This window comes from Myotis lucifugus, unplaced genomic scaffold (assembly GCF_000147115.1).
Source record: "Myotis lucifugus unplaced genomic scaffold, Myoluc2.0 scaffold_1, whole genome shotgun sequence".
Classification (NCBI taxonomy): Eukaryota; Metazoa; Chordata; class Mammalia; order Chiroptera; family Vespertilionidae; genus Myotis; species Myotis lucifugus.
The window spans coordinates 6,629,723-6,654,153 of record NW_005871049.1 but is presented as its reverse complement, the minus strand read 5'-3'; the positions used below and the strand labels follow the sequence as shown (position 1 = coordinate 6,654,153).

Below are 24,431 nucleotides of genomic sequence, written 5' to 3'. Positions count from 1 at the left end.
ACCCAGATGATGCTGACTTTTCAGGGAGAGCTTGCTTATATCTGCCCTCACCAAATGGTACACCTCCCTCTTGACCATCTCACTCTGCAGAAATAGGACATTTCCATGTAGTGCTTGGGCCACTGGTTTGATCCTTTCTTCACTTGTCTTTATGATTCTCTGTTAGTTATAGTACAAAACACAGACAACAATTCAGCCTTTCTGTATCCTCTCCTGGTTTTCTGCTAGAATACCAGCTGCCCATATCAGATATCCGAGTAAGGGATACCCTAGATTTACAATGACTTTTGCTTCTCTAAGGATGTTCTGTTGTTGAGAATAGGCTGGGCTTTGCTGTAATAAACAAAGCCTTAAATTCTAAAGGATCAACACATAAAAACTGATTTATTGTTCACCTAAAATCCATTGCAGGTCAATCAGCTCACTGGGGTCATTTCTTCCAGTGTCACTCAGGGATCCTGTCTGCTTCCTTCTTGGGGCCATTTCAACAGGTACATTTAGAGTTGCCACTGCAGGGGAAGAGAGAGATGAAGAGTTTGGCAGAGACTGTTACTGCCTCAGCTTGGAAGTGACATATGTAACTTTACTCTTAGTCTATTGACCAGCACTGGTCACTGCAGGGGGCTGGAAATGTTGACTTTTATGTTCCAGGTGGGGCTGGGGGTGGGGTGAGTGGTGGGAGGGAGAACTAGATATAGATGACACTATAGTTTCAAACAGAGCAGCATTTCCTAAATGATGTACATGGAATACAGGTATTTTAGATGTCAATAACTTAGAATTCTAATTTTTAAAAGAGTATGTAATATAGCAGGTGCTTGTGACCACCATGCCACACCTCTTTCATCCTCGTGACTTCAGCACTGTGGTGGTAGATAGCTCCATATTCCATTGCCAGTATCCTATATTGAGTCACGGAATCTCTCCAGTCTGCTTTTCCAAAGCTGGAGAAGGCTCATCAACTGATGAACTCAGTAGTACACAAAGGTTAAAGTCCCTTAGAGCAACTCCCAAACAATAAGGGATGTGAGTCAGTGGATGAATGCCGAATCTTTTCTATCCTCAAGCAGGACAACTCTGTGGTGCATTCTACATGAATCTTTAGAGAGTTCTTAGCAAAACTAAATCCCGATTGTTTATAGCGGTAATGAGTTCATTAATACCTCTTGATTGTCTTTCTTTCCTAACTTGCCTCACTTTTCCCATCCCCTCACTTTTGTTTTCTGAAATCTTCTCTCAACAAACTAACTGTACTCAAGTTCTTATCTTAGGTCACCTTTGAGAGAAAAACTAAAATATATGATAAAATAAATTTGGAAAATCTTCATTTAACTGTAGTTAAACATGTTTTCTTTGTTACAGGAATTTAAGAGTTTTAATATGCTAATGTTGATCATGGCTCTTCAAGAGGGGATAAAGAAATTCAGGCTTCCCAAACTTGAACTGTAAACTTTTATCCCAAGGCAACTTGCAGAACTAGCACTCCCTGAAACTCATATTAGGGATGCTTGATCTAAAGTTTTTGCAACTTCTCTTATTTAAAAAAACACACACAATATTTTATTGATTTTTAGCACGAAAGGGAGAAAGAGAGAGAGAGAGAGAGAGAGAGAGAGAGAGAGAGAGAGAGAGAGGAATTTTGTGGAGAGGAGAAGGAGGGAGGTGTTTCTACAAATCAGGACAAATTAATCCCTGTATCCACTCCCATCGGACACAGGCCACTAAAGATTTCTTTTCTAAGTGAATATTTTGTCAGTGCAAAGACAATACCAGCCAGTGCATTTTCAAGCAACTGGTAACACGATGCCCATATTGCTGAAATACCCAAGAGTTCACTTTGGACACGCCAGAGACTTTATCTATTCTTTGTGGTTAAGACCAAACACTTTTTAGGTACCAGAAGGATAGTAATTTTCTCTTTCAGCATAGTTTGGACTCATGGTTAGCAGTTTTGAAATTCTGCTCAAATGTGCCTTAAATGCTAGTACTTCCATGAAAGTGTAATTTTGATAAAAGCAATTTCATTTGCCAAAAGTCACTATTGTGTAGTTCTTTTGAAATAGTAGCCATTATTTCCTCAGCACTTTGCTTTCAATACCATTAAAATTGATTTTTAAAAAGTCTTGGAGACACATATGGTACTTACCATACACGGCCTTCCACTGTTAATTATCATTTCATGTATCTCAGCCTCATCCCTCAATTAGATTTACGCTCCCTGAGTGCAATAGCAACTTCTTGTATTATGTATTTGTTTGCCCTTATCATGTCTATCTGGTGTCTTAAACATAACAGACATCCATAAATATGTGTGTATTGATTGACAGTTTTGATAACTTGAAACACCCATTCCTCTAGTCAGGAGTAGAAACTCTCAAATTAGGTCAATTAAGGAGAGAAAACAAGAAACCACTTCACAGATATACAAGGACATAAGCGAAGCCCATTTAGACCATGTGGGACATGGAGCCGTTCATTCGGACCCAAGGCTAGTCTATTCCTATGGTGACCCTCAGGCTCCAGGTTATGTTTCTATCTGTGTATCTCCTTGTTTTTCAAGCTTCTTTAATGCACTGACCTCTTTTTTCTTGTGGCATCTCCATTCCCTGAAAACATGAGCTTATGTTTGTTTTGGTTTGTCATGGACCTGCCCAACTACAATTGACTTGAACAACATGGGTTTGAACTGCACAGATCCTGGTATGCAAATTTTCTTCAATAAATATGTAGTCAGCCCTCTACACGCCTGGGTTTAGCACCTGTGGATTCAGCCAACTGTGGATCAAAAAGTAGTTTTTGACTTGTGGTTGGTAATCTACAGATGCAGAAGGACAACTGTAGGCATTGATCTACACTATTTTTAAATATAAAAGCCTAAGCAACCATCCGACCTTCTGACCGGTAGCTATGACGCGCAATGACCACCAGGGGGCAGATGCTCTGACTGGTAGCTATGATGTGCACTGACCACCAGGGGGCAGACACTCAATGCAGGAGCTGTTGAGCTACGATGACTTGGCAGCTGCAGTTCTTGGGTAACACACCTGGAACCAGAGAGGAGGGAACCCAATTCCAGCTGAGAACTGCCCTCTTGCAATCCGGGACCCCTCAGGGGATGTCGGAGAGTCAGTTTCAGCCCGATCCCCACAGGCCAGGCCAAGGGACCCCATCAGTGCATGAATCTGTGCACCAGGCCTCTAGTCTATATAATAAAAGCCTAAGTGACCATTATGGTGGAATGACTAGAATGACCGGTCGCTATAATGTGCACTGACCACCAGGGGGCAGATACTCAATGAATGCAGGAGCTGCCCCCTGGTGGTCAGTGCACTCAGCCAGAAACTGGACTCACAGCTGGCTAGCGCAGTGACAGGCGGAAAGGAGTGAGGGGTCCCAGACTGCAAGAGCCCTGGACTGCGAGAGGGATGTCTGACTAAGCTGGCAGGCGGACATCCCCCTGAGGGGTCTCAGACTGTGCGAGGGCTCAGGCCGGGCTGAAGGACACCGGCTCTGTGCACGAATTTTGTGCACCGGGCTTCTAGTTTTATATAAGGGACTTGAGCTTCCTCAGATTTTTGTATCTACAGGTGGTCCTGGAACCAATCCCCCAAGGATACAGAGCAGTGATGGCGAACCTTTTGAGCTCAGCGTGTCAGCATTTTGAAAAACCCTAACTTAACTCTGGTGCCGTGTCACATATAGAAATGTTTTGATATTTGCAACCATAGTAAAACAAAGACTTATGTTTTTGATATTTATTTTATATATTTAAATGCCATTTAACAAAGAAAAATCAACCAAAAAAATGAGTTCATGTGTCACCTCTGACATGTGTGTCATAGGTTCACCATCACTGCCCTAAACTTAGCACTGTTCAGTGGTCAACTGTATTTTTTATGTCAAGAGCCTATTAATATCTAATTGGTTCTATGTATTGGCTCAATTCCAAATTTTGTAGAGACATTCTGATTGGGACAGTGTTCAGCTCACAGCCATGACTGGGAGGTCGGAGGAGCTGAGGAATCAGCATATAGAGCTGCCTCTCCAGGAACTGCCTGTCCAGGGGTGGGACAGGTGCACTAATCCTGGGCAAGGACCTAACAACTGGCACATGTGATCCACCTTTTCTATTATAACCTACACCTAAAGCTACACAATAGTGGTAACTAGGTCATAGATATGCTTCGTCCTCAATCCAGATCAGGTGTTGGCAACTATGGCCTTCAGCCAAACCTAGCACATGGTCTGTTTTTGTAAGAGCTGAGAATGGTTTTTACATGAGGAAGAATAGGCAACAGAGATTTAAGTGACAAGCACCTAAAATATTACCTGCTGGGTGAGCTTTCTATTTTTGTTTATTTAACAAACATTCACTAAATATCTACTATGTTCCAGGCACTATTCTATGTGTGGGAGACTCATCCATGTCACCTGGTTTCTGCCTGGGAGTGGGCTTAGACTTTTTTGTGGGTGAGAAGAGATCAGCATGAGGGAGAATAACAAAAGAGGGAGAGGGCTTGGCCAGGGAGATCCTGTCTGTGGAGAAGAGTTATGCTGAGGCCTAAAGGAAAGAACCAGTCATAGGAGGAAACACAGGCAAAGTCCCTGAGGCAGGTAAGAGCCTGGCTTAATTAGGGAGCCCTACACAGGAAGTGGTATAAGGGCAGATTGTGGTAGGAAATAAAGTTGGGAGTAGTATGGCCCTCGAAGGGGGCCATTGAAGATGACATGGTCTCATGAATGGCATGATCTCATGAATATTTTTTTTAAATCTCTCAGGCCGCCAAGAGGTAGATTGTAGGGAAGCAAGAGTAAGTTCTACTTAGGAGGTTATTGCAATAGTTCAGGTGAGACGTGGCTGTGATTTAGATTAGAATGGTGCCATGGGAAGGGAGAAAAGTGGATAAATTAATGAGGCTAACGGATTGGGTATGACTCCTAGATTTCCGTTTGAGCAGCTGGGTGAGTGCTGGGGCTCACTTGATCCATACAGTATCACCTTTTGTTAACTGGGTAATTGAGACTCCGGAACTAAGACTCTTGCTTAAGTATCAGGAAATTTTTCAAAGCCAGAAAAAGAATTATTCTCAGTATTGCATTTTCTTAACTTTTGCATATGTACTTTTCTACAGGGGATACCTGAATGAAAAGCACTTCTTTGGCAAACTCCAAACTGTCTTTAGACAATAGCAAAGTGGTTTTCTTCGCGTGTGTTAGCTTTCTGATAGGAACGGTCTCTCAGGGCTGCCATTGTGTCCCACGATTGTGTGGCTCTGTTTCTCCCTTTGGGAAATTGCTGTGAAAAGGCAGAGAACCACAGGTCCTTGTCCAGCAGGGCACGCCTAGCCCTCCCCTCTACCCCGCCAGGCCTGTGTGCAAGATGAGAACCGGCATCAGCCTATGGTGCAGGGACTTGTTTTGAAGCATTTGAAGAGGAAGCGAATGCTCAGGGGAAGCTTTAAGTTTCCTTCTACTTACAGCAGTTGAATTGCAAGAGCTATCTCTTTACCATTAATCACCAGGTCTAGTGTGAAGCCGGCCAACTTCAGAGAGTTAGTTAAAAGAGGTGACTAATGACTCAGCTCTCTCCTTATCGCACTTTCTCTTCAGGTCTGATCTCACCAGACACTCGGGCTGCACCACGGCTCTCACAAGAGCTCTTCCTGGGCTCTGCAGTGTCCAGGAAGCTCTGTGGTTAGAGAGGTCTCTCTGGAGGCCTGGCCGACTGGCCAGTGGAAAACTTCAAGCCAGCCTGGGCCATGAGTGGGGCCGAGGGCGGAAGAGAGAGCATACCAGGTCTCTAGAAATGTCCCAGTTGACTGTGATGGTTTAGGCAGGATCTAGAATCCTCAAAAGGTCTTGGTCATTTTCATTTAACAATTTGACCCTTATTACAGTGAGGATCTCTTTTGAAGTTAGTTCTCTAAAAGTCTGCTGTAAGTCTCCACTCTCTGACTCCTGCAAGAACTTATTTTAGAGATAAGCTGTCATGATTATCCCTATTGTTCCAGCTTCCATGGTCACAACATCCAAGACTGCATTTTGATTCTTTCTAGCAAGTTTATTATGAGTCTTAGATTATGCTAAGCAATTAATGGTTGCCTTGAATCCACAGATTCACTGCATAACCCCTGATTATAATCAAGTATCACTCTTTCAATGATATTCCAATGGAGCTATTGTTCAAATCACACATATCTCCAATGATGTCCATCCTCACCCCCACACATGGGGCTGTCTATGCTCCCCTCCAACGCAGCTGCAGGCTTCCAGGAGGCCCTTGGCCAGCACCTAGTTAGACACATCTATGTAACAAAGTCAGTAGGGGAAAATAAAGGCTGGAAATATGCCCAGTTAAATGCCAATGAACTTGTTTAACTATTTAGGGCTGTATCTCAAAGTATACATGTGTTGCGGTGTGTTTTGTAAAGTAGTACTTATAATCTACTGAGCTTTCAAAATAACTCTTTCCTATTAAGCTTGAATTGAGAAGTGGGGTTAATTTGCCACAGTACTTTTTGTGTGTGATAATTACAGGACTGGCAGATTAGAATGAGTGAATTGGCAAGGTTCTGTAGCTAATAAAAACACACACAAAAATTGTAACATTCAACTGCCTCAAGGTTCCTCATGAGGAAAACATTAACCATTCCTGATAGGCCAGTTTTGAGTTCAAGCTAGCACATTAATACATACTTAGGGAAAGATACCTTTCAAGTGACATCTGGTCCAACATTCCCCATCATAAAAGACACAGTTCTGTTATTCAGAGATTCGCAAGTAATAGATGAACTAATAAAATATAAATTTCATGAATCAAAAGATATTTAATAAAATTGGGGGAGGGGTGATAATTATTTTGCCAGCCAGGCTATACAACTTTTTACTTTACTAGAACCATATGTGAAATATTATAACACGGCACTGAACTGTAAGAGCACATTACCATTTGTTTAATGAACATTGAAGTACCTACTGAGTTCCAGAGAGCATGCTAGGAACAGGAGATGAAAGCCCAAACAGGTAATTATGTCTGAACACTTGTCAGAGATCCTATAACTAGACTCACCAATGTTACATCAGATTGGTTAGAACTATCATTCTAATTGCATGTGGCTGAACCTTGAAAATTGTTCAGGAATGGGTCCACCATTGTTTTAATGCTTAGAAGCTACTGGCCATCAGTGTACACTATTAGCCATTTCTCAGCTGCCTCGGGAGTCTCTTCAAGTTCAAACTCGTTACATAGTTCTATTATCCACTCAAGGGCATCTGCCTTCAATTTTGGCAAGCTCAACCGAAGTGGAAGAAAAGAACACTTTCTGTGTCTGAGCAAAGGTCTCTTCTGTGTTTAGCAAAAAAAACCCCAAAACAAGCTAAATACTTCCCAGCTAGAAGGGAGGAAAGGAAAATGTTTTTGTTATACATAGAGGAGGATGGAAGCACAAACCAGACCCATTTTTACAACGTATTCCATTGACCACTGACTTCATGACATCTTTCTTTAAAAGAAAAAAATTTTATTGATTTCAGAGAGTTAGGGAGAGGGAAAGAGAGATAGAAACATCAATAATGATAAGAGAATCAGTGATTAGCTGCCTCCTGCACACCCCACATTGGGGATGGAGCTCACAACCTAGGCATGTGCCTTGACTGGGAATCGAACCATGATCTCCTGGTTCATAGGTCGACGCTCAACCACTGAGCCATGCCGGCTGGGTTCCTGTGACCTTTTGACACACTAAGTGGGTAGCAAAGAAGTCAGGGGTCAAAGTTGGGAAAATATATTTATCAAATTCATAATTATTCTTGGTGCTATGCTGAATTATGTACTAACAAGACATGTGTGTATTACATAGTTTGGGGGGGTTACATATAAACAGCCAACATTGAGTGGAAAACGTGTAGGATTAACATGATAAAAACTCATCAGTGAATGGGTAATGTGTATCTAATATAAAAAATTCAGATTAATGCATTTTAGGGATGCGAAATGGAAGAGTGAGAAAAGGGAGGAGAGACAGCCAAGAATGAGGGAAGTGTTAGAATATATCAAAATCTTATTGTTGCCTGAAAAAAATAAGCTTAAAAAAAAGAGTAAGCGAAAAAGTGGATAAAATAGAATGCCATGTGTGTGAAAAAAGGAGGAAAAAAGAGTGTATCTATATATATTTCTTCTTGTATATACATAAAATATATTTGGAAGGATACACAAAATCTAATTATATTGGTTGTTTGCAGGAATGGGAACTGGTTGGATGTAATGGGAACAGAGAGAAAAGAAAGATTTCTTACTGTATATACTTTTATATTTTTTAAAATTTGAGTTACAGGCCCTGGCTGGTTAGCTCAGTTGGTTAGAGTGTCATCACATTACACCAAGATTGTGGGTTTGATCTCTGGTCAGGGCACATACAAGAAGCAACCAATGAATGCATAAGTAAGAGCAACAACAAATAGATGTTTCACTGTCTCTGGCTCTCTCTCTAAAATCAATACATAACATTTAAAAGTAAAATAAAATTCGAGTTACATAAATTATCTTTTTAAAATTAAAAAATTGAACTTAAAAAGTTGATGGGTCAGAAAAGAAAATGTCCTGAATGTTTATGATATGCAATAAAAAAACAGGTATGCATGCACACACACTTGTACAATACTGCACAAGAATTTTGTACCATGATGCCACTAACTCAACCCTATATTAGTAAGACAAAATGGACATGACTGTGGTAGAAGGTCCAAGTCTGTTATCAAGGCCTAGAAGCCACGCACAACACCCACTGATGTGAATAAAGCAGAAACAGAAACCAGTTATTGCAGAGGTGGGTCCAAGTCACCCTCAATGTTCTGGAATAATCTTCTAAACTTCAGAGTCTAAAAGATATTTAACCAGGAGGTTCCATTTCAGCTTACTCTCCCACACCACCTGCTATGAGGCATGTTGGAAAAGCAACTTGGTCAGCTTCTTCCTCCTCCCAGTCTACTGAAACCTACGTCCCAAGTTTAAGATGGAGTAGTGACCTGTGCAGTGTAAGAATTGCTAACCACTCAGCTATCCCAGGAAATTCATTACCGACCATAAAAAGATTACAGGCAATCCACTGTAAACGACATAAGAGACAGCTTTTTGGTAGCCTCACGGGGGCAAGAGCTCACACTTAGACTCAACACCTTTGTCTGTCTGGGCTCATAGTCAAAATCTTACATTTCACAGGAAATCCCTTCTCTGAGCAATAGGTCAAGAAAAAGGCAACCTGACTTGTAGAGCCCCAAGAGATTTTATGAGCAAAACGAAGAAAGATCTAGACATTAGCCCTCGTAAATGCTCCAGGAGGATAAAAAAGGGACAGCAACCTCCACCAGCGAAGTAGATACGATAGAAGCTTTCCACATCCAAACACATTCTGACCATTCTCAGAGCTTCTCGATACTTGATCCTTTCATGGGCATCACACACACCAGAGGGAACAAGAGCACGAACAGAACACCCCACCCAGTTCCAGAGAGAAGAAGGTATGGAAATCCAGAGGAAAAAGAGAGAGGTGGTTTGTGGTGCATGTGTGTGTTTCAAGTTTTAACAAAGAGGTTAGTGGGAACAGGAATGAAGATGGTAAATGCAATAAGAGAGAAATATCCGGGGAGAAATATGGGAATAAACGCAGTGCTTAGTAGATGACGATAAGTAAGCATGGTTCTACTTTGAAAAAAGAAATCAAAGGGGGGGAAATCAGAGAACATATGGGAAAATAACTAGAAGCAGCTGGAAGGACCGACCTGGGAAGAAGAGAGGAGCTGAAATGCACAGCACTGTTGGAGAGGGTGCAGAAAGGCTCTCTTCCTCCGCGAGAGCCCCATATGCTCTGAGAATACCGTCACTACCACGCAGCCATCTTTATGGTATTCGCTACTCCAACCTCATTTCCCCTCTTATTTTTTTGACATTTATTTTCATTCAAATAGGCTGAAAATCTCTCTTACTAGAAAGTTGCCAAATCCCATTTCAAAAGTCTGTGAAAGACTTGACGCTGTTGGACGAGTGTGTGAGGGGTTGGCTGTCCCTGAAGAGCCACAGCAGAGGCAGGCAAGTTCAAATTTAGCTCACCGGGCTGCAGGGGAGGGCTCAGGTTACTCCCTCATGTGATCCAGTTGGCTTTGCTTTCTCCGGTGGCAGCAAACTGCATCCCGAGCCCCAGCCAGCTGTCACCAAGCTGCCAGCGGTCAAAGGATGCCCCGGCTCTTAATATAGCCTGAGAACCCAGACACACCTTGGCCCAGAGAGGCCCCGCGACCTGCCACAGGAGGGCCGGGTCCAGGGCCGGGTCCTCGCTCAAAGTGCACTTTCGCTGGGGAGCCCAAAAGTGCTTATGTGAGGCTCACAAAGAGCATTCCCGTCCTGGGAGACTACTATTTGGGCAAACCTCTCTCCCTTCTTTCTTTCTTTCCTGCCATCAATGACGTTTTCTGTTTCTGTTTTGTTTTTCTGGGCCCTCTCTCTCTCCTCCTCTCATCCTACACTGATTTCATTTTTTAGTGGTTTCCATTAATGGGGTGGGGGTGGGGGGAGAAAAAGGAAAAGAAAGATGGGATTTCTCAAACACATACAAATAGAGACAACGGTATCGACTTCCCAGGGCCTCTGCCGCCTGGCTTCATCTGGCATAAATGAACAGCCAGTTTTGTGTTTAAGAAATACCAGACAAGATGTCATTTCACATATTTTACTTGTGTATCTCTAAAAAATAAGGGCTTGCTTTCCCCTCTAAAAGCAAAAACAAAATTATAATACTATTATTATCACACTTGTAAAAATTAACAATAATTACTTAACATGATCAAATCTCCAGTCAGTGTTCCCACTTTCCCAATCGTCTTCACTTGTCTTATATGTTTTTTTCTCTTTTTTTACAGTTTATTCATTTGGCTCAGTATCCAAATGAAATCCCTACATTGCAATTGTTTGATAAGTTTGTGAAGTCTCTTCTCTTACTTTCTGTTTCTTTCCCATCGCTATGTTTGTTTTATCCTGTAATTTTTTTTTAATTGAAGAAACATGGTTTTTTGACCTATTGAATTTCCCACAGTCTAGATTTTGCTGATTCCATCCTCACAGTGTTTTTTTTTGTTTTTGTTTTTTTTTAATGTTCTACTGTCTTATATATTTCCTGTGAAATCATAGTTAGATCCAAAGACTTGATCAGTTTCAAGACTTTGTTGTTGGCAAGATGATGTCACAGGTGATGTTGTAGAATTGCTCAGTCTTTTCCATTCACACAAAAGCCATGTCTAATCTATAGGTGGATAATTCTGATATTAGTAGAACTTTTCTGTCTGAATGATTATGATGTTTGGACTCTCATTTGAGAATGAAGCACTTCCATACAGCTTTCTTTTTAAAAAATAATTAATAAGATTACTTTTAATTACATGAACATAGTTCCCCCAAATTTATTATGAATTGATCAGATATATAGCAAAGTTGAAAAAAATTTTGTGAACACATATGCCCAGCATCTAGATTTAAATAGTAATATGTTGCTATATTGGCAACACAGTTACCCATCTACCCACTCCTCTATCCATCTATCAGTTTTACTTCTTATATTTATTTATTTAAACTTAATTTTTATTGATGCCTAGAGGCTCAGTGCATGAAATTCGTGCATTGGGGGGGGGGGGTTCCCCTCAGCCCAGCCTGCACCCTCACGCAGTCCAGGAGCCCTCGGGGATGTTCGACTGCTGCTGCTGCGCTCCCCATCGTAAGCCCCAGCTTCTGGTGCACTGGCCACCAGGGGCCAGCTCCTGAGCATCTGCCCCTGGTGGTCAGTGTGTGTCATAGTAACCAGTCCTTTTGCTGTTTGGTTGATTTGCACATTAGCCTTTTATTGTATAGTATGCTATTACAGATGTCCCCATCCTCCCATCCCCTGCTCCTTTGCCTACCTCTACCCATCCCCTGCTCCCTCTTCCCTCTGGCTATCACTACACTGATGTCTGTGTCTATGAGTTATGTATATATATATATTTCTTTATTAATCCTTTGACATTCTTTCGTCCAATCCCTCAAACTCCCTTCCCTCTGACAGCTGTCAATCTGTGCCATGTATCCATGCCTCTGTTTCTATTTTGCTCATCATTTTATTTTGTTCATTAGATTCCACATATAAGTGAGAGCATATGGTATTTATCTTTCTCTGATTGGTTTATTTCACTTAGCATAATAATCTCCATACAGCTTTCTTAATAATCGGTCTCTGTCTTGGAGCCCAAGAGTGATGGTGAGGCTAAATGGAATAACACTTTTATAGTAAAATTTTAAGGGACTTCTTGAGTCTCCAAATCTCTGACATCAGTAATTAAGATGTGATCAGGTCTGTCCATTAGCTAAGTGGCTCTCACCCACCAGCTTTCAAGTTTGGCTGATTCTTTCCTGAAAAGTACTTTAAAGACATCATTTCATTTACAACTCACAAAACCCCTATGAAATGGGAATTCCTAATGCAAACTTCAACACACCAGCACCTTTCAGGTCACCTGCAAATATCAAAGCTGTAAATGTTAAATCAAAGTGGGCCAGGGGTTTGCTTTATTTAATGTAATGCGAATATCAACCATACTCGCATTACATTCAATAATGCGAATTATTTGCTGGACCTCCTAACTTGGCTCTGTGGAGGGCTCCTAAAATAGCACAAAACTGAACCTGTAATTTTGGAGATCTTAGCCCTTCAAATTGTTAGTTAAATGGATGACACATGCATGCGCATTGTCCTCTGTACAGTCTCTCTGGTTTTGGTGTGTGGAAGTTTCCCAGGAGGGGGGTGGGGAGCTAATCCAGGGTAGGAGACAAAGGGAAAGAAGCAAAGAAGAGAGAAGGTTCCTTGACATAATAAGACTCACCCAGAAACTGCAATATATACAACTCAGGCCAGAGGGAAAGAGTAGATTTAGAGTGTGTTTTATTACTATACCCTGAGATTGTAGCAACAGAGGAAGAAACAACAAGAAAAACACTGAAAGAAAATAACAATGACAAAAAATATTCTGACAGACTGCTCATCTCCTTCTTGGTAATGTTTTCTTTGGTCGAGTTGCTAATGTTATGCTTGGAAAGGAGGGTGATTGGGGGAATGTACTCACTACATCCAGAAATAATTCTCAAAAGTCCTCGATCAAGTTCAATAGCGTCTTGCTAAACCTCAAGCCTGGTAATTTATACACACTCTTACACACAAACACAGACACACTCCTCTGCTCTGGTTTCTTTAGCAAAGAGAGGGCAGCTTGTAGCTGAAGAGAAAGCTCGCATTACAAAGACTTCATTACTTTTACAAAATATGCACCCAAGGACGTTTACTGGTGCACTGAGACCTATTACCATAAATAATTAAAACTAAACTATTCTTCTCTAAATAAATGTATAAAGTACATTGGGTGATTCAGAGCACTAAGCTTTCTCAACCTGCTGCTTTGTGCACGGATAATGCAAGAACCCACCCAGACCATTAAAATCATATTTCTGCTTCTTCCACAGAGACTTTATAAAACAGATTTGGATGGGACACAAGAACTTAGAACACTAAACTCTTTCTTTCTATTTGATCTTTTCCCCCCTACAGTAATTATTTACAAGAAAATGAAAATGTTTAGAGCCAACTTTGCATGGGAGACCCTCACCACAGTATTTCACACGAATACTTTGACATGAAGTTCAACAAGCCTGAGCAGCAAGCAACATGACATTGCCAAGCATCACTACCCATCACAGAAGTGATTTGTGTTGAGGAGTTTCCTTCTGGAGTCTTCTGTACGCAGAGAATATAAAATGTGGAGCCATCAAAATGTGACCAAGAGGATTCCATGACCTTTAACCCAAAGCACATGCTCACATTTTGCTCAGAGACTGAATTAGATCTCTAATAACTGCTTGGCTTGCTTCTGTGTTGGTCCTGGAAGACACTGAGGTTGCCTAGAGAGTGAAGAGCCACTTTAGGGTCGATTTCTATAGTCAGAATTCTCCTTAGTTGGTTGGTCAACTTCCAGGCTTATCCTGATTTGACTTTTGTGAAGATGAGTAGTGTTTCGGAATCCCAGAGACCTTGATGTCCCACAGAATTAGTCTGACCCAATTTAATTCTCAAAACAGAACTTTCATTCCAAAGAAGCTTACAGAGAACCTAGCCCAGGTTTTTATTCCTGAGGCAACTTGAAGCAAAAAGTAAACCTTTCCTTCCTCCATCCCTCTGAAATCTTTAAACTCAGAAAAAATCTGATGAAGAACAGAGGCTCTGTGCTTTGCAGCTGTGCTACCCCCAAGCTGGTGAGCACTCATGTGGTCCCCAAATCAAAAGGATTCAGGCCAGATTTCAGGAAAACTCATGTCAAATAAACATGATCATGATGGGGTAAAGTAACAACTAAATGGAAAGGGAAGATATTTGAGAAGATTTATATGTAACTTCATTTTCAGGATCGTGAAGCTCATTATCAGTAATCAGAGATAGGTACAGAACAAAGTACAACCTTCACTTCGCCCAAACTTTCACATCCATCCTCTACCCATTTCTTTTCTCTTTTTTAAAATATATTTCTTTATTGATTTCAGAGAGGAAGGAAGAGCGCAAGAGAGAGATAGAAACATCAGTGATATGAGAGAATAAATGATTGGCTGCCTCCTGCATGCACCCTACTGGGGATCAAGCCCGAAACCCGGGCATGTGCCCCTGGCTGGAATCGAACCTGGGACCCTTCAGTCCACAGGCCGACGCTCTATCCACTGAGCCAAACCGGCCAGGGCCTCTACCCATTTCTTTATGAAAGTTGCAGTCATCACAGGTTTCTGACTTGCCCTCCTCCCTTCCACTTTCACCCCGTCCCCCACCCCCAGCCTCAGCAGGTTCAGTAGTCTAGGATGTTCAAACACATCATTAAGTCTACCATCTTGTCTTGATCTCTATTTGTTCTTCTCCCCTACAAAATTCTACAGAGATAGATAGCCTTGGAAAGGCATTTGGACCTATTGAGTGAGTCAAATTGACTTAATTAAAAAGCCTCATTTGATAGATCTGTACTACACCTTATCTACAATGTTCAATCACCCGATCCATCATGGGTTATATATAATAACAGGAGAATCATCAAAAGGTGACCACCCAGAGGAGGCAAAACCGTGAGGGTGTTAAGAGGCCAAGGAGCAGGCAAAGTGAGATTTAGAGACATCAAAAGGCCTCCTCAATCCAAACTGTCTTCCTTTATTGATTCCTAACACACCTGCTTCTACCACGGTGTTTGAAAATGTCATAGTACCCTCCCTATGGGCTAAAGAGGGTTAGAGAATATGTGGCATCCCTGACTTCACTCCCCATCTCACCCTCAGGGTAGACAGCACTAATCAATCATGATTTTGCCTTGCTGAACTCAGATGTTCAGCATACTCCTCAGCCCTTACATACTCCTCAATGCACTGCAGAGAGCTACTATCAACAGTTGGCACTAGCTCTCTAGAAGAAACGATTTCCTCTTCTGAGGTTAGGCTTTGATGTCTTAAAAACTAAATGAAATGTCAGACACAATGTCATTCTCAGACACAAAAACTCCAAAGATCAAACGTTTACATCAACAGACTGTAAGACCTACTAAAATGGGAAACTATTTGGTGGAGAAGAAAGAAAGTGAAAGTTGAGGCAAGAGTTTGGGGCAAGGAGCAGCTCTCTGTAAAATATCCTGAAAAAGGGAGAATTAGACTGTAATATGAATAATCACACCAGACACTGTCTATCTGGTACAGATGAAGTTTTTATAAAAGAGTAACTTTTTTAGAATGAAAACACTAGTTTTTCAATCCATTTGTTACTATTTTACTTAATCCGAGACTAATGATATAGTTTTACAAATATTTAACATGTAGATAGAAAGGGGAGATCAGGAAATAATTTTATTTTCAATAATAATTTACCCATTCTCATCTCTCCTGTGAAGTTTTTCGTATTCTACAAAATGAGAAAGTGAAGAAGACAGTTCAAGGACAAGTCCAGAAGGCAGAAAAGTATGGTCCACAGACGAAGTCCATACTATAAAGCCTGGTGAAAATAAAGTAAAAGAATCTTCTATGGCTGGTGTGGCTCAGTTGGTTGGAGTGTCATCTCATGCACCAAAAGGTGAAGGTTCAATTCCCAGTCAGGGCACATACCCAGGTTGTGGGTTTGATCCCTGGTAGGGGTGCATGAGGTAGGCAACTGATGGATATATCTCTCTCTTTCTCTCTCTCTCCTCTCTCTCTCTCTCTCTCTCTCTCTCTCTCTCTCTCTCTCTTCCTCTCTCTAAAAACCAATAGATAATTTTGGGGGGAAAAATATCTTAGCACAACAACTAGAGCCTCAAAAGTTTTTGCTATCAGGGAACTTGTGGAGGCTGGACCTTCATGTGTTTAAAGTTGGAAATCTGCAGTTTAGGGGTAGGGACAGGGAACTATAATTTGTCCTTGTGCTAAGTCCTCATTTCTGTTCAGAAAGTACCACTTTGGTAAATCTTCTAGCAATACAAACATAAGGCCAGTTAGTCCCCACTTGGGTTAGTCCATTCAGGCTGCCTTCACAAAATAGCACAGACCTGGTAGCTTATAAACAATAGAAATTTATTTCTCATAGTTATGGAGGCTGCAAGTCCAAGATCAAAGAACCAGCAGGGTCCTGTTCTGGTGAGGACCCTCTGGCTGGTTCACAGCTGGTGCTTTCTTCTGTGTCCTCACAGGGTAGAAGGGGTTAGGCGTCTCCCTGGGGCCTCTTTGATAAGGCACTAATCATTCCTGCAGGCCCCACTCTCATGACCTGAGCACCTCCAAAGGGCCCACTTGCTAATACTATCACCTTTGTGGGTTAGGATTTCAACATATGAATTTCAGGGGAACACAACATTTACACCATAGTATCAACACTCAAGGGAAGCCCTGGACCAGCAAGTTGCACCAATGCAAATACTGATGTTAATGTTCTGCTTAGGCATTTGGATTAGTTCATTATCAACAGAAACTTGCCTCTCCAGAGAGAGAAAATACTTTCCTCCATAATCTCAATTTCAACCTCCCCATGCCGAACAATTATTTCTTTCTTGGGAGACACATGGTTGGCCTTGTCCAAGCATTTGCTCACAGGGAGATCAGGAAACCAGATTGTGGCAAGAAGGGTTTTCAGGCTAAACGTTTCTCAAGTTTCTGCCTGAGGAATTAGAATTCCAAGGGAAGAGATGCACATGTATCCAGGCTACCTGGGTGGTAGACAGGACTGGTTACACAATTTGTGGGCCCAGTGCAAAATGAAAATGCAGAGTTCCTTGTTCAAAAAGCAGGGAAAATGCCATTAAAAGTACTAAAGTATAAAGCTTTTTCCTTTTTTCTACTCTACTTCTCATGGTGCTTTTATCTGTATTTAATGGCACGCCCTCTCTGGCCTGGGGATGCTCATGGGCAAGGGCAGATCCTCACAGGTACGGACAAAGACTTTCTCCTTGACCAAACTGTAGACAGATCTTCTGATCCTTTTCTTGACTAGGCCTCAAGCATGGCCCGCATTTTTGTAGCAAGAGTCCTGTCCTGCCCACTCAGTTTAGAAAGAATCCCCCACTCCTGACATCTGATCACCCTGACCTGCCTTCAGGAAGAATCCGGTTTTAGTCAATTTGACAAGAATCCCCCTATTCTTGATGTCTTCTCTATCAAGTAGGCAACCCCAACTTTTCCCATTTGACAGAAACACAATTCAGATAAAAATTATAAAGTAGAGCAAAAATGAGCCCCCTTTATTTCATTAAACCAATGAGTTTTATGTTACTGTGTTTATCAAACTCATGGCTAAAATTTTAGAATAAAAGCTATTTGATTTCTATTTGTATCTGTCTATATATTTGTGTATGTTTAACTATGTATATAGGTCATATATGTGTGATATTTTTCGACCTTTGAATCGTATTACCAAATTACTTTACAAAACCCCATAAAGGAGCTCTATTCAAGTTGACTTAGAAAAAAAGAAAAAGAACAAATTGGCTTATTTTGCTTGTTTTATTTTGTTGTATTCACTGGTCAAGTAATGTAATATTGTATCTGTTAGATGTTTAAAATTATAAAAGTGATAAATATAACCTAAGAACAAATGGATAAGTAAGGATGCAGTAAAAATGAATTTGTTGAAATCCTAACCATTACTTCATGTATATCAAACACAGCAGTAAAACCCAAATCCACTGTATTTCATCTTTTATCAGCTTTGCTTTTGTGATACTTGCCTAATGTACATATGCTCTAAAAACAGTTAAAAGGGAAATAATGTGAGATGATGGCTAGCTTTGTTTAATGACACAATATGTCTGCCTGAAAATCATTTCCAAAGTCTTTTTGGTAACTTGCAATCTTAGAGTTATGCTAAGTTAAGTAATAGATATTTGTTAAATATCTAGATCATTTCTAAGTAAGATAAACTACTGAAATATTCATCACTATGCATAAGTTTAAGTGCATATACTTTTGCTTCTTATTTTTACATGTTATAGAGAAGCTCAATGTATTTGGGTCTGTTAATAAACATGTTCTTTTTGTCAAACTGAAAAGTTGTACCACGAGGAAGCATATACCTATAAAAATTGTGAGATGGCGTGATGGTTAATTTTATGTGTCAACTTGACTGGGCTAAGGGATATCCAGAGAACTGGTAAGCTTTATTTCTGTTGTGTCTGAGGGTGTTTCTGGAAGAGATGAGCATTTGAATCAGTAGACCGAGTAAAGCAGAGGCCCTCCTCAATGTGGGTGGGCATCAACCAACTAGGGCCTGAATAGAACAAAGAGATGGAGGAAAAGTGAATTCACTCTCTTTACTTGGGCTTAGACATCCATCTTCTCCTGCCCTTGGGCGTCAGAGCTGCTGCTTCTTCTTCTTCTTCGTCGTCGTCGTCATCTTTTTTTAAAAACACACACAACACACACGTTTTTATTGATTTTTAGAAAGAAAAGAAGGGAGAGGGAAAGAGAGATAGAAACATCAATGTGAGAGAAACATCAATGAGAGAGAAACATCGTCAATTGGCTGCCACATGCAAGCCCCCTACTGGGGATCAAGCCTGCAACCCAGGCATGTGCCCAGACTGGGAATCGAACCATGCCTTAAAGCCATTGAGAACTAAGACCTGACTGTCCAGACCAGAATTGGGATTCTAGGTTATTTTGTATCTAATGGAGCCTGCAAGCTGGAGCTGGATGTTGGGCAGTCTTCGTGCCTTTGCGGCTGCTGGGTGGGCCAGCCAGGAAGTTCACTGGAAAACCTGCATCTTCCACCTCTGCATCAGGAAGAGGTAACCTCAACTATAACAGTGATGTCTACCCTATCATCAGAGACATTCAAACTACAAACCAAAAAATCCACCAGACTGCCCCTGCTGTCCTCACTCCACTCTTTAAGGATGTTTCAAGCATAACATTTACAAATCTTCTCAACTAGCTGCCCTACTACTAAGTTTCAACAGATGGTTCAGCTAGTCCTTGATGAACAAAAGGCAACTCATGGGAAATGGACTTATCTTGTCTAAAGGAAGGAAGAACGTCTCTCCTTTCCTTGAGCAGGAGGAGGGACCAACGAAGACTCTCTCTCCTGACCACCCTTTAGACAGGTTCCTCTGAGCCTTCTTCTTGACTGGGCCTCAACACGGATCCCTGCTGGGCTCGCATAACCCAGTTGTAGCAAGAATCCCACTAACTGGGTCTAGAGAGAATCCCCCACCCTCTGAATCTGATCAAATTCCACATCCCCACCCCTGATACCTGATCACCCTGACTTGCCTTCACAAGAATGCTGCTAGGTCAGTTTAACAAGAATCTCTCCACCTTTGATGTCTCCTCTTAGTCATTTTTCATCCACTGACTCCCCTCCCCCACACTCTGATCCTTGGCTATAAATCTCCACTTGTCCTTGCTGTTCTCAAGTTCAGCCTAATCTCTCTCCCCTATTGCCATAGCCTTGACACCTATTGCAACAGTTCTGGATAAAGTTTTCCTTACTGTTTTAATAAGTGTCAGAATAATTTTTTCCTTAACAGTTAGTACTCCAGGCTCCCATTCTGAGATACAGCAGATGGCCCACTAGGTTCCCTCCTGCCTCTTGCGGGCCACACTCCGTGCCCACCTGGGTGCAGATAAGTCAAGACAGGCATCTGCACCAGGGAGCTCAAGGCACCAGGTCAGCTGAGGGTGAGGGTGAGGGAGAGGCGAGGTCTCCTCCTCTCTCTGGGTCAGAGTGCAAGTTGGAGATCTCAGGAGCAGATACACTTTGGGACACCTGTGCCCAGTAGAATGGACATTTCACCAGGGTCACTAGCAGCATGGGAGAAAGAAAAAAAGCACAACAACAAACTGAGTGATTTGTTCTGGAGCATAGGAAGAAATCCCCTGAGAAATTTCCAGAAATAGCGGAGGAAAGACATAAAAGGACTATATCACAGCAAACAGATCGGTGATAATTTAGTCACAAAAAGGAAATGTAACTTCCTTTTGAAGTTACACACTGTTGGGGCCAATATATATGGTTGCACATTCCAGAAATTATAAATAACTAGAATTATCATTCTTATTCTAAAACTCAAAGAAAAAATATATACGCCTATTCATCACTTTACAAAGCAAAATAGCCCAGCCACTGTGGCTTAGTGGTTGAGCATCAACCCATAAACTACGAGGTCACTGTTCGATTCCTGGTCAGGGCAAATGCCCGGGTTGCAGGCTCCACCCCCAATGTGGGGTGTGCAGGAGGCAGCCAATCTATGATTCTCTCTCATCACTGATGTTTCTATCTCTCTCTCCTTCTCCCTTCCTCTCTGGAATCAATAAAAAAATATTTTTAAAAACATTTAAAAAATAAAATGATTTCTTGATATGACATCAAAAGCACATGCAACAAAAGAAAAATGGGCAAACTGGGCTTCATCAAAATTTAAAACTTGTGTGCATCGAAGAGTAAAAAGACAAAAAGGCAACTCACTGAACAGGAGATAATATTGCAAATCACATGTCTGATAAGAGATTAATATCCACAATATATAAAGATATGTACAGGGGAGGAGGGAAGTTATCATTTAAAAGTTCAGAGTTTCAGTATGGAATGATGAAAAAGTTCTGGAGATGGATGTAGTGATGGTTGCACAACAATGTGAAAAATGTACTTACTTCCATTAAAAATGGTAAATTTTATGTATATTTTACTATAATAAAAAAAACACACAGAGAGAAAAACTTAACTACCCAAAACCTGGGATTTATTAAACCAATAAATTAGGAGATGGTTATGGGACTCTAAAAGATTTGTCAATTTTTAAGTGATTTCCTTTAAGGAAGACGCTTTCCTAGAGCTTTATGTCTCTTCACAGATCATTAGACTCTTGTTCAAGCAATCAAAAGTAGGCAAAAGGAAAAGATGAGTAAAAAAGAATACACTGGAGACCTTTGCAAAGCTGTGTCTGACTTCACAAGGCCACTGAGTATTCTGTTTATATGGTTTTCCAAATGTTTTATTTTGAAAAATACTCAAAACTTACAGATGCAGTACAATGAACTTCCTTAAACCTGTCATTTAGATGCATCAATTGCTAACAATTTGCTGCATTATCTTTATTATCTTTCTCTCTCTTAATGTATCATTATTTTAACTTTATTATTGCTTTCGATGAACTAGTAACGATGACAGAGTAAAATGCAGACATCATGATTCTTTACCCCTAAATAAGTTTAGCATGTTTTTTCATAAAAATTACTTGGTATTACTCAACTACAGGGCAATGATCAAATTTGGAAAATTTAACATTGATGCAATCCTGTACGATGCATATACAAACGTCTCTTTAATGTCATGTATAGAAAAATAATGATCTTTTCTATACAGAATCAAAACCAGGATCTGCATTTATGGGTTATGTTCTTTAATCTCTTTTAAATCTAAAACAGTTCTTCAGAGCATGCACAATTTTGTAGTGTAGGCCAGTTATAGTTCATCCCTCATATAGAGCTGGTCTGATTCTTTTCTATGATTAGTTTCATGCTATGGTTTTGGGGAGGAACACTACAAGGGTGATGCTGTGTCCTCCTCAGTGTATCACATTAGGAGGCTCATGACACCAGTGTGTCCTTTCTTCCCTGTTCTTTCTATCTTGGTTAAGGTACTGTCCCCCAGCTTTCTCCTCTATGAGGTCACTCTTCTTTCCCCTTTGTTATTGAATTTGTGGGGAAGTACTTTAAGACTAATTAAGTATCCTGGCAAAGTTGAACTCAATGGTTTTAACATTCATTGATGAATCTGGCCTGAATCAATTATTTCTATGATGATTGCAAAATAGTAATTTCCTAACTCCATCATCTCTTTTACTGAATGTTGCTTTAAAATGTAATGTTTTTGTAGCAAGTAAACTCATTCTTTTACATGGCAGACATCTCAGGAATAAATTCACATTATGGCCATTACTGTGAAAAAAGTGCATCACATTTTTTGCCTACACAAGATATAAAAAAGGAAATAAAACAGGTATGAAAAAATGAACAAATAACTGATTTTTTTCTTTCCCAAAAGTAGAAAATTCTTTTGGATGAAAACAGTCATCAAAGACTAAACTAGTGTCTGATATAAAGAGGTCTATCTTCAAGATAAAAATTTAGAGAATGGAGGAAACATTCTAAAGCAGTCTAATTATGGGAAGGGGGTTCGATCCTGGGTCAGGGACCGTGTTTGGGAAGCAACCAATTGATGTTTCTCTCTCACATGATTCTCTCGCTCTTGCTCTCTCTCTCTCTCTTTCTCCCTCTCCCTTCTTTCTAAAATCAATAAAAACATATCCTCGAGTGAGGATTTTAAAAAAATAATAAGGTAGTCCGATTATAAATAACCAAGCTAAGAATAAACACTTAGTGGTAACAATTAGGGATTAGAATAAAGGTATCATTTTGGTTCTGGTATTTATTTCTTTAAAGCTTATTTTAAGTATTATCTTAAAACTAGAGGCCCAGTGCATGAGACTTGTGCACTAGCGGGTGGGGGGCGGTCCCTCAGCCTGGCCTGCCCCCTCTCACAGTCCGGGAGCCCTCTGGGGATGTCTGACTGACAGCTTAGGCCCGCTCCCCCCAGGGAGCAGATCTAAGACATCAGTCAGACATCCTTAGCACTACCTTGGAGACGGGAAAGGCTCCCGTCACCACTGCTGCACTCGCCAGCTATGAGCCTGGCTCTGGCTGAGTGGCACTCCCCCTGTGGGAGCACACTGACCACCAGGGGGCAGCTCCTGCATTGAGTGTCTGCCCCCTGGTGGTCATTGAGCATCATAGCTACCGGTCATTCCGCCGTTTGGTTGATTTGCATATTAGGGTTTATTATATAGGATGGGGTAAAGTAATTCTGTTTTTAAAGTACTCTTTGTATTATTTTTCTTTATTGAATGTGCTAGTATTTTTCTACTTTAAAAAATATATATATTTTTATTGATTTCAGAGAGGAACAGAGAGGGAAAGAGAGATAGAAACATCAATGATGAGAGAGTCATTGATTAGCTGCTTCCAGCATGCCCCACACTGGGATCCAGCCCCAAACCCGGGCATGTGCCCTGACCAGGAATCGAACCATGACCTCCTGGTTCATAGGTCGATGCTCAACCACTGAGCCACGCTGGCTGGGCAGTTTTTTAATACTTTAAGCTTAGCTAGACCCTGACCCACAGAACTAAGGGACCATTAATCACATAACAGCATGATTTAGTAACTGCACATTGTAAACCAGAAAGAAACACCTTCAGATGCTGAACTTGCAAAAATAAACATATTAAGTGAGAAAAATCTTAACTCAGTGATTCTAAAGCTCACTAGCACACAGAAATACCTGGGAGCATTTAACACGCTCAGGCCCAGAGCCACCTCACCTACTTACACCAGCCTAGCTCGGACAAGTGAAAAAAGCTCCCAGGTGTACAGCCAGGTTGGGCCCGCCTCCCAACCATCACCTACTGAGGAAGCAGTCAGACCTCGGGCTGGCCAGGCGTCCTGCTCACTTCTCCATGGCTCTTTCACCCCAGGCTAATGTCTGTCGTTCTTACCAAAGCCCCTTGGGATCTGGCTAGAGGGCCTCTTTCTGCAGCTGTAAGCACCTGTCCTACCCCCTTTGGGGCAGGACATACGATAAACATTTCCATTTATCCTGATTCCTCTCCTGCAAAGAGTTCCTTTCATTTTAAGAATTTTCCATACAACGAACGAAATAAGAAAACATACATTGCAGAAACTGTAAATATTGTGAAGGTTTTAGTTAATTCCTAAATGTCTGTTGTTTATTGAGATACTAACAACATTCACCCTGCTGTTTTCCCTTCCCAGCCCCTGTTCTTTGATATGATAGAACAATTCTTTGCATCTTCATTCTATT

The 24,431-nt window shown here is 41.1% G+C and overlaps 1 long non-coding RNA gene across 2 annotated transcripts in view; it reads right to left on the bottom strand.

The window, feature by feature from the left end:
• Nucleotides 1-407: 407 nt before the first annotated feature.
• Nucleotides 408-24,431, bottom strand: part of LOC102440540 — a 190,934-nt gene continuing 166,910 nt past the window's right edge. For both annotated transcript variants that reach the window (XR_002829039.1, XR_329594.3), the window contains exon 4: nucleotides 408-509. This is a non-coding gene — a long non-coding RNA (uncharacterized LOC102440540). The remainder of the gene's footprint in view (nucleotides 510-24,431) is intronic.